Genomic DNA, 11952 nt, shown 5'->3' with positions numbered 1-11952 from the left:
CCCGTTTAATATAAAAATCTCAAAAAAATAACATCATTTGTAAATATAATAAATCATAATTAAATTATTATTTAATTTCTAAAAATTCAGAGTCTTAGGACCCATCTATGTTGTAGAAATCATGATAATCATTATCAAGCTTTTGGAAACGTTAATAGCTAGAATTATCGTTAAATTCAAACTGAAGAGGGTTCAAAATTGTTTATTTAGTTAACAAATAATGCAAGTAACAAATAAACAGAAAAAATTAAGTTTGCTTATGAATGTAAACTTTTTATTTATTTATTTAAATTAATAACTTGCGGTAACTATTATAACATATTTATCTTGTTCCAAGGCTAATGTAGATGTAAATGGAACCATTGATTATATTGAATTTATAATAACTACCATGCACATGGATAGAATAGAAAGAGAAGATCACCTATATAAGGCCTTTGAATATTTTGACAAGTATAAAAGCGAGTAAACTCTTTTGTTCAATTCATGATTTTAGAGTGATAGCATTGCTATGGTTTTTCATTGTCATGCACACATGCAATGCTTTTGTTTTTATTGGTACATCACAATGGAAGAGTTGGAATTTGCCCTTAAGAAGTATAATATGGGTGATAAGAAAATCATAAAGGAAATTATTGCCGAAGTTGACACATACCATGTAATCTTCTCCTCTCTTGTTTATTTAATTAACATTTACCAGATGTATTAATTCCCGAAATTATTGCCGGATGGAAGAATTAACTAGGACGAGTTTGCAACCATGATGAGGAAAGGCAACCCAAACTTGGATGTCAACATATGTTGCAAATAACGAGATCAAGTTGAATTTGAAGATCCCCTTTTACTACTGGTTCAGAAGCAGATGGGGCTTAAGATAAAGGATGATCTAGCATTCTTTTATGACTTGTTAGTTTCATCTTTGGAGAGCCCTTCTTTTAACAACCACCAGGCTTTATTAGCTGAGATTGGTCATTTATATTATTTTTTATGCATCCAGTCAAACAAATTTCTATCCACTATTTGTAATCAAGAAATGATCAATATGTACAAATTTTTGAAACAGATTAGTGCCTTTTTCCCTGATAAGGCATCCAGAAACCGAGAGTTCCAAACATTGAATGTTCCTTATTTCATGATATATGTTAAGCAATATATCATGGCATCTTCATTTCTCTTGCTGCACTAATTAGTAACAATAATTAACTTGGTGTTAGTCTAGTAAATACCATAATTCCTTAACTATATTTATTTATAAGATGCACTAACATGATAATATTTGAAATTGTGTAGGACAGTGGTAAAAACAATGGAGCTCATAGCGCATGATCATACTAAGAATGAAGTTTGATATTTTGAAATTATGTAAAGGAAGTAGATATGTGATAGTTATTAGAATTATAATTCATGTATTAGGAATTCATGGATAGTTGTTATGACTTGGATTTTTGGTACTTTGTTCGAATGTTGTGTTGTGATCAAAGTCTATTTTTTTCGTGACAAGTTTGTATACGTTGAATTAGTTGATTTAAAATATATACATAGTTTTTTAAAATATATACATAGTTTTTTTGTCAATGATTTAAATGATATATGAATTTTGCAAGGTTTTTATTAGGAAGATTAATGAAAAAAGAGGGTTTCTGAGCTAACTTAAGCGTGGCTATACTTTACAGTAGTGCTCAACAGCCACGCTTAATAAACATGGCCATAACCTAGAAATGAAGTGTAGCCATACATTCAACTATCTTCACGCTGTTGAAGTGTAGCCAAAACTAACCCTTTGGGCACGCTTCAAAAGCATGGCTATATGTCCACTTTTCGTTACGCTTTTAAAGTGTTGCTATAGGGTTATATATACTGTCATGCTTTTAAGCGTGGCAATAGATGAAAGCGTGGTGATTGAGTAACCGGCATACTTAGGATGTGACCCTTTCAAAAGAGTGCCGCTAGCTCAAAAAACGTCGGAAAAAGATATCGCCACACTATTTTGTACTTTTTGGCACGCTTTAAAAGCGAGGTAAAAAGCTGATTTTTTTTGTAGTGTGCTGCCCATGGAAATACAAGATCCAAAAATCAATTTCCTATCATCCATGTCATCACCCCAATTGGCATCTGCACAGCCAATCAACCTGAAATCAGTGCATTCATTAAAAAGAATACTTTATCTAATGTATCTTTCAAGTATCTTAAAATACTTTTAACTACCTTCTAGTGTAAGTTAGTAAGATGATGCATGAATTGAGCAACTCAGTTAACAACATAAGAAAGGTTTGGTCGAGTTATGGTAAGGTATTTGAATGCTCCTATAATGTATCTATACAGCTTTGGGTTCTTAAAGGTTTCAGAATTGTTGGCTGAGAGCTTGAGCGTAGAAGCCATTGGTTTATTCATATAATTATCAATATCCTATGTGATTTTGAGAGAAGATCCAAAGAATATTTTTGTTTAAATCTTAGTAATTTCTAATCACATAAAGTAATGTAAAGTTCCAATCATAGGGAAGATCTTGTTAAGTCCTTGGATAATTTGATCAATTTCTTTAGGATTGCTATCTGTAACTATATCATTGATGAATCCACATTTAATGATAATTTTTTACTTGAATTGAGTGGATTTTATTACATATACTTGCATTTATTCACTTGAATAACATACTTTTATGATTTCTCTCTAAATTACACCTAATTGTTGAAAACATGCTTTTTGTGCTCTAAGTAGTCAATTTAATTCCACTTTTATTCCATAATGTCGTGATATGTTTTGTTGAGTGATTTCATGACCAATAGGCAAGGATGGCTTTGTAGAAGTGGAAGGAAAGCATGCAAAGTGAGTGATTTCAAGAAGAAAAAAAATGAGAAGAACACACTGCTGTGTGCGTACGCACACCTTCCTATGCATACGCACAAAAGGGATTTCAGCCAGTGTGTGTATGCATGCATGCCTATGCGTACGCACAAGTACGAACGCGTGACTCCATTAAAAAGTCACGTGACTCGCAATTTTGGGGGCCTCTTTGGCGCAAATATGAAGTGCTGAAGCTGATTCAAAGAAGGAACACATTAGGACACTTACATACATCATTTTAGCAAGTTTTAGTTAGGTTTTAATTAGTTTTCTCTTAGGAAATTCTCTTAAGTCTTATTAGGGTTTTATTAGGTTTATAGTAGAAATTGCCAATTTACATTTTGATCTTGGTTTATAGCTTGTCTCCATTGTAAGTTGTCTTTAATTTTCTCTTCAAGTACACTATATTAACTCATACTTCTTTTAATTGAAGTTACTTTGTTAGTTTGATTACTTTTGAATTCTTGAGTTATTGTTAGTGAATTTCATCTTTTGAGGTTTATATATGTTTGATTGAGTTGCTATTGTTGATTTTGTACATTGATTGATTATAGTTTCAAGTATCTTTTGTAATTCACTATGTTTTGTTATTATGCCCACCAAGTGTTTGTTGAAATGCCAATTATGAATATGGAGTAGATTTTCACTTCTTGGCTTGGGGGTTGAGTAACTAGGATCCTAGAGTCATTAATGTCCAAAATTTAATGGTAATTTTGGGTTGTTAGTTGCTCCTATTTCCACAAACGCTAGCCTTTTACTAAGCTTAATTAGTAAGTTAGATAGAATTTGTGGATTAAGGTCAATTATGCTCACTTGACTTACACTCGATGTTAGGGGTTGACTAAGTAGGACTAACTCATTGTAATTGCCATAGTTGTAGTTATGACAAGGATAGAAATTCTTAATTCTCAACTCCAAGTCCAAGTCCTTTCATGCATTAAATTACATTCTCCTTAGTTTATTGCTCCAATCTTCTTTAATTTGCATTAATGGTCTTTTGATTTAGTGATATCTTCTTAGTTGTTCCTATTCATGCTTGCTTTCTTTATTGTCTTGCTTATTTGCTAATTTTAGTTCTCGTTATTTCATTGCTTTAGTCATTTAATTTCTAGTCTAATTAATTTCCGTTTTATGCATGAAAACCCCCAAATTCACAACCAAACCTGCACACTTGATTGCTAGTCTAAGAAAAAATGACCCGGGATTAAAAACTCCCGGTTATTTGATTTGATTTGTGACACTCTTCTTCTAAACTTTGATTCATGCTGGTTTTATCAATTGGGAGCTATACTCACAACGAATCCACTATTTTCAACTCCTAATCGATGATCCAGCTCGGATCACATACGCAAGTAAGAAAATCACAAAATTAGATGAATGTTTAACAAATAATGAATTGTCTGATATAGTATTAGTAAAACTAAAGAGCTTTAAAGTTGTTGTTAGAGTTTGAAACCAAGATCTAGGAGCTTGTTTCACTACAACGAAATTGGTCTGTGGTCACGATTTTCTTAGTCATGTTTGAAAACTGTGACCATAGACCCTTTATGAACACGGTTTTTGGCCATGACCTAAAAAACCATTGGTTACTATTTTTTTTAATCGTGACCATAGATTTCTCTGGTTATACTTATGAAGGGTGACCGTAGATATCTAAAATTATTTTAGATTTTAGGTCACACTTTCTATGGTCACGGTTAAAAAGCGTGACCAAAAAGTACCTATAGTAACCGTTTTTTAGAAAAGAGTGACCTAAAAGGGTCTATCATCATGGTTTTGAAGTGTAACCTAAAGAGATTTATGATCACAGTTTTAAAGAGTGACCTAAAAGGGTCTATAGTCACGGTTTTATAAAACAGTGAACCAAAAGGGTCTATGATAATCATTTTAATGCGTGACCTGAAGAGATCTATGGTCACGGTTATGAAGTGTGACCTAAAGGGTCTATCATCACGGGTTGGAAGTTTGACCTAAAGATATCTATAGTCATGATTTTAAAGAGTGACCTAAAAGGGTTTATAGTTATAGTTTTATAAAGCGGTGAACTAAGAGGGGCCTATGGTCACATTTTAATGTGTGACCTAAAGAGATCTATGGTCACAATTTTAAAGAGTGACGTAAAATAGTCTATAGTCACAGTTTTATAAAATGGTGACCTAAAAGTGCTCTATGGTCATGGTTTGAATATGTGACCTAAAGAGACTTATAGTCACGGTAATGATGTATGACCTAAAGGGTTTATCGTCACGGTTTTGAAGCATGACCTAAAGAGATCTATGGTAACGTTTTTAAAGAGTAACCTAAAAGGGTCTATAGTCATGATTTTATAAAACGGTGATGGTGCATGAAACTGGCTCCGCACGTTTTGCACAGATAGACCGGCAAGTATACTGGGTCGTCTAAGTAATACCTCAGGTGAGTGAGGGTCGATCCCACAGAGATTGTTGGTTTGAGCAAGCAATGGTTTACCTTGCAGATCTTAGTTAGGCAGATGGAAATTATAGTTTGTCACGGAAAATGCATAAAATAGAATAAATAAATAAAACGTTACTAGATAGATGAGAAGTCAATGTTACGAGAATGGTTGAGGCTTCGTAGATGCTTTGTCTTTCCTAATTAACTTTTCTTACTGTCTACTTCAATAACTTTCTGATTCCTTCAATGGCAGCCGTAAGTGATTAACTCATGTTCTCTCATAAAGTTAACCTCCTCCACTGCAGGAATCCGCCATGTTGCAAGTGACTCGTACTCTCATCAAGCCACCTCTAGGTTTCTCACTATAGCAGAAGATGAAGCTCTAACAAATCCACTCCCCTTCATGATCCTACTCAAGGTGCCACAGACAAGGCAGATCTTTCGGATCAGGAAATGCTGCTTCTCATACTCTAGCCTTAGCGCCACAGAGACCTCACTTATCCACAGTCAACGGGATTTTATGTCACGTATCCAAAGTTGCCCAGGTACTCTATTGGAATCCGCAATGCAATCTCTAGCTTTGCTTCAACACTATCCGAGTCAAGACTCGCACGGAATCCATGTAGAACAAGGGTGTGATTGTCACAGGTCACCCTCAATTCATGAGATTAAGAATGAGAATGTATAAGAGAATAGAATCAGTCATATTGAACTAGAACAGTAATATTATTAATCCATGAAACTCAGCAGAGCTCCTAACCTTAACCTTAGGAGGTTAGTGACTCATACTATACATAATGCTATTCGAAAATAAAGTGGGGGAAGAAGAAGATCCTAAACATGGGTGATCTTCTCCTATACATACTAATCTAATAACAAAGGATTACAGAAATAAGATAAACTAGTCTTGTAGTGCGAAAATCCACTTTTTGAGTCCACTTGGTGAGTGTTTGGGCTGAGTTAAGGGTCTCCCTATGTTCTAGCATCCCTTAGGAACATTGAACGCTGACTTGGGACTCCTTTTTCGGCGTTGGATGCCAGCTCCTCCCCTATGGGTGTTGGACGCCAGGAATGGAGCTGGTGGCTGGCGTTGAAGGCCAGTTTTGGGCCTTTATTTCTAAAGTAAGGTATAGACTATTATATATTTCTGGAAAGCTCTGGATGTTAGTTTTCCAAAACCATTGAGATTGCGCCATTTGGATTTTTGTAGCTCCAGAAAAGTGCCTTCGAGTTCACGGAGGTCAGTTCCTGACAGCATCTGCAGTCCTTTCTCTGTCTCTGAATTATTCTTTTACTCAAGCACCTCAATTTCTGCCAGAAAATACCTGAAATCACCATAAAACACATAAACTCAAAGTAGAATCCAAAAATATGAATTTTACACTAAAACCTATGAAAACATAATAAAACTTAAACAAAACATAAAAAAACTATATGAAAATGATGCCAAAAAGCGTATAAAATATCCGCTCATCAGAACACCAAACTTAAACTATTGCTTGTTCCCAAGAAACCAAAAGCAAGTAGGATTAAAAAGAAGAGAAGGATACAATAAATCTCAGAGTTTTCAATGAAGCTCAATTTCAATTAGATGAGCGGGACTAGTAGCTTTTTGCTTCTGAATAGTTTTGGCATCTCACTTTCCTCTGAAGCTCAGAATGTTTGCCATCTTTAGGAACTCAGAATCCAAATGATGTTATTGATTCTCCTAGTTTAGTTCTTTTTTATTCTTGAACACAGCTTCTTTTGAGTCTTGGCCGAGACCCTGAGCGCTTTATTTTCCAGTATTACCACCGGATACAAAAATGCCACAGACATTTAACCAGGTGAACCCCTTAGGATTGTGATTTAGCTTTGCTAGAATCCCCAGCCAGTGGTGTCCAAAGTTCTTAAGCACACTCTTTTGCTTTAGATCACGACTTTAACTACTCAGTCTTAAGCTTTTCACTTGACACCTTTGCACTACAAGCATAGAGTTAGGGAAGCAGCTCATTTGCACTGTTTAGGCCAAGATTTTTCTTCTTTTAGGCCCTCCTAACCATTGATGCTCAAAGTTTTGGATCCTTGCTCTTGCCTTTTGGTTTAAAGAGCTATTGGCTTTTTGCTCTTGCCTTTTGGTTTAAAGAGCAATTGGCTTTTTCTTTCTATTTCTGCTTGCTTTTTTTCACATATACATATATTTTTTTTTCTTTTTCTTTCTTTTTGCTGCTTTTTCTTGCTTCAAGAATCAATTTTTGGATTTTTCAGATCACCAATAATACTTCACTTTAATCATCATTCTTTAAAGAGCCAATATTCTTTACTCCAACATCAAATATGCACTGTTCATTCATGCATTCAGAGAATAAAAGCAATGCCACCATATCAAATAATTGAACTATTCTTAATATATAACTCGAAATTCATGCATTTTACTTTTCTTTTTCAAATAAAATTTTTCTTTTAAGCAAGGTGAGAGATTCATGTAATATTTTATAGCTTTAAGACATAAAATACAGATGATCATGCACTAGAAACAGACAATAAAATAAAATACACGGAAAACAGATAAATGACATAGGCAAAAGGGAAGTATAGAATGTGACCACCTTAGTGACAGCGGCTGCTGCTTCCTCTTTGGAATCCAATTGAGCGCTTGATGTCTTCTATGTCACGCCCCTTGATACCTAGACATTTTAGGCTAGTTTCACAAGCCTTTTTCATTAGTTTTCATTAGGTTTCATGCACTTTCTTGAGCAATAAGTAAGTATTTAGATGAGAATTTCATGCATATCTTGATTCAATTAAACATGGTTAACTATGTTCATTTTCATGAGATTTATGTGATAGATGAATTCTTGTCGGTCTAGAATTTCTCTTATAAAAAAGGATTGCTTCGTTGTGAGTATAGCTCTAAACCGACAAACAACTCTCACATCAAATTTAAATATGTTGGTTGTCACAAGTACAAACCCCAATAAGAATTAACCGAAGTATTTAAACCTGGGGTCGTCTCACAAGGAATTGCAATGAAGTGGTCAATTATTGGCTATGAAGGCACAAGGGGGGGGGTTTGATTTGATAAAAGGACAAGAAAATAAATGGCAAGAAAAAGTAAAGAAAACAATTAAAGAAAGCAATTAATAAAGAGAGACATTCATGGCAAGGATTGAGAATCTAGGTTTTCTATCTTAGTCATTAATCATAACAATAATTGACAATAGCTTATCTTATTTAGTCAACTCAAACTAGGAAGAGAGTACAATATTAACTTCCATGAGAGAACATCAAATAAGACTAACAACTCTAGATCGCCAACATGAGTTGGGTATTCATGACTCAAGATTGCCTAATTCCTGTTTCCAAGCGAAGAATGCTCAAAAAGCTACTCTAACATCCAACCAAGCATTTTGTCAAACACTTGGAAGGCATAAAAGGAAAGCATGGTAAAAGTGCAAGAATAATAAATCTACCAACTACCAATGCAAGGAATCAATAATAAACAAAGCAAATAACCATAAGAACATAAGAGAAACATCAATTGCATTAAAGAAAAGCCAAATCCAACAAGAGTGTTCATAAACATAAAAGAAGCAATAAAAGGAAATTAACACTACAAACTAAGAGAATCACACTACTAGGACATGAAAATGTAGAAGAAACAAGATGAAAACAAGAATTGAAACCTAGATCTAAGATGCAAAATACCCTAAGAACCCTAATTCCAGAGAGAAGAGGGAGCTTCTCTCTCTAGAAAACTAACCTACATAATGCTATCCTACAACTAATTGCTCCCCCTTTGCTCAATCCTCAATTCTGCATGAAATAGCATCAGAAATGAGTTGGATTTGGGCCTGGAAAGCTTAGAAATTGCCCCCAGCGAATTCACTGTAAGTGGGTCACGTGCTTGACGTCACGCGTGTGCATGGGCGACGCGTGCGTGTGGCTTGCAAATCTCTTCTCACGCATACGCGTGGATGATACGTATGCGTGGCCCTTAATTCTCCAAATGCTCATTTCTTCATGCATTCTCCACTTTGCATGCTTTTCTCTTCACATCTTCCATCCAATACCTGCCTTATGAATCTGAAATCACTCAACAAACATATCAAGGAATCGAATGGAATTAAGGTGAATCAAAATTAGCTATTTTAAGGCCTAAAAAGCATGTTTTCACTCTTAAGCACAAAATTAGGGAGAATTACAAAACCATGCTATTTTATTGAATAAATGTGGAAAAAAGTGATAAAATCCCCTAAATTAAGCACAAGATAAACCACAAAATTGGGATTTATCATTATGCAAGAATTTACTTGATGCTATGAATGATGCAAAATCTTGTGATTATAGAAAGGCTTTGATGCATTTGTTTGGTTGATGATAGGTGAAAAGAAGAAGAGGAATGGCAAGGAAGAAGCAGAGAAGGCAACGTTGGAGCCAAAGCTGGCTCACCAATGTTGCCCGAAACATTGCTAAGAGAAGGAGTAGGCAACGTTAAAGCCAAAGCTGGCACACCAACGTTGCCTCAAACGTTGGTAAAGAGAAAGAGGAAGCAACATTGGAGCCAAAGCTGGCTCACCAACGTTGCCTCAAACGTTGATGAAGGAGGAAGCAACGTTGGTGGCCAAAGTTGGCTCACCAACGTTGCCATAAACATTACTAGGTAAACATTCCAGTCTTAAGGTACAACGTTGGTGGCCATTTGGCTCACTAATGTTGTTGGCAACGTTGCGAAAATATGGTGCCAACGTTAGAGGGAACGTTGGTGAACCAACGTTACCCCCAGTGTTCTCGATAAATTTAATTTTTTGGAGTTGAAAACTTTTGCTGTGACGCGTTCGCGTCGATGACGCGTACACGTGAACATGAATTTTAGCTAGTCTCGCACACGCATGAGCGACACACACGCACAGAAAGCTGTTTTGACGTGTACGCGTGGGCGATGCACAAGCGTGGGTAGACGAACGTTGGTGCACCAATGTTGGGTCAAAAGTTAGTGGCAATGTCTAGAAGAATTTTGCACGCAACGTTTGGGCCACAGTTTGCACACAAACGTTGGTGACCAAAGTTCCCACCAACTTCAATACAAAATGGCACCCATGCAGAGAATGAACGTTAGTATGCAAACGTCCCCATCAATGTCACTAAAAGCCACTCTCAACTAGCTTCAACAAAGTCTAAAGCCCACATCCAAAGACTTCAGGACTGAATGAAAAAAGTGTATAAATTGCATAGAATTTAGCTAGAAAGAAGGCTGGGAAGCAGGGTCCCTAATTGGGAAACCCTGAAATCATTTTCTTGGTACTTTTCATTTAGTTTACGTATTTTGTTTTCCTTTTCTATTTTGATTGAGCAATGATGAACTAAACCCTCACTTTATTAGGGGGACGAGCTCTATTGTAATCATAATGAATCAATAAAATTCTTCTTCTTCTCAATCCGCTTGAGTAGCTATAGGATAACTTCTATTTTGATTGCAATTCACTCTCTTCGGAAGGGGGTTTGAGTTGATGAATCCTTGTGTGAGCCTCGAAAGGGGAATCACTTGCATTAGAATTGGAGCTCTATCCTTCACTATTCTCTTGACTAACACCATTCTCAAGGAATTGAGGTCTTGAAGATTAGTGTGGCTTATGGATAAGAGAAAGTGCTCTAACTCTTCTCATGACAATTAGATCAAGGAATTGGCAAGATTGATTGTGATTAGAGAGATTCGATTGCCAAGGAATTGGGATCCAATCAATTTCAATCTACTATAGATCTATTCATATGATTGAGAAAGGAGTTGAGACTCATTTGATTCATGATGGATTATGATATCTCCAATCCCTAATGAATCTTTCTCTTTGATTTTCTTCAATTCAAATTGCCCTGAATTTACTTTAATTGTTTACTGCTTCCTTTAGTTTTCCCGGCACCCAATTCCCATTTACATTTCATGCAATTTACAATTCATGCAAGTTTACATTTCATTGCCCTTTTAAATTTTCTGCCCTTTTAATTTCTTGCAATCTAAGATTTAGCTTATTTACATTTCTTGTAATTTAAGATTCTTGCTATTTACTTTTATGCATTTATTTCTTCTGTCCTTTACATTTTGCCATTTAAATTTATGTCCTTTTACTTCTAGCATTTATTTTCTTGCAATTTATATTCTGCTCATTTAATTTCACCAAACTCTTTTAAATATTAGCTTAACTAGACTCATTACCCAACTAAAGTTGCTTGATCCATCAATCCCTGTGGGATTGACCTCACTTTGGTGAGTTTTACTACTTGATGCGAACCGGTACACTTTGGTGCACGAAATCGTGATTGTTCATTCCCCATCAACGGCACCAAAAACTTAGCACGCACATTTGCAATCTTAAATTCTTTTTCACAATTTCGATACAACTAACTAGCAAGTGCACTGGGTCGTCTAAGTAATAAACCTTACGTGAGTAAGGGTCGATCCCACGGAGATTGTCGGCTTGAAGCAAGCTATGGTCACCTTGTAAATCTCAGTCAGGCAGATTCAAATGGTTATGGAGATTTGATAATTAAAATATAATTAAAATATAAAATAGGATAGAAATACTTATGTAATTCATTGGTGAGAATTTCAGATAAGCATATGGAGTTGCTTTTGTTCCTTCTGAACCTCTGCTTTCCTACTGCTTTCATCCAATCATTCATACTCCTTTCCATGGCAAGCTGTATGTTGGGCATCAC

The sequence above is a fragment of the Arachis ipaensis genome, chromosome B09, assembly GCF_000816755.2.
Source record: "Arachis ipaensis cultivar K30076 chromosome B09, Araip1.1, whole genome shotgun sequence".
Classification (NCBI taxonomy): domain Eukaryota; kingdom Viridiplantae; phylum Streptophyta; class Magnoliopsida; order Fabales; family Fabaceae; genus Arachis; species Arachis ipaensis.
The sequence above is the reverse complement of the archived record's forward strand: the minus strand, read 5'-3'. Positions refer to the sequence as shown.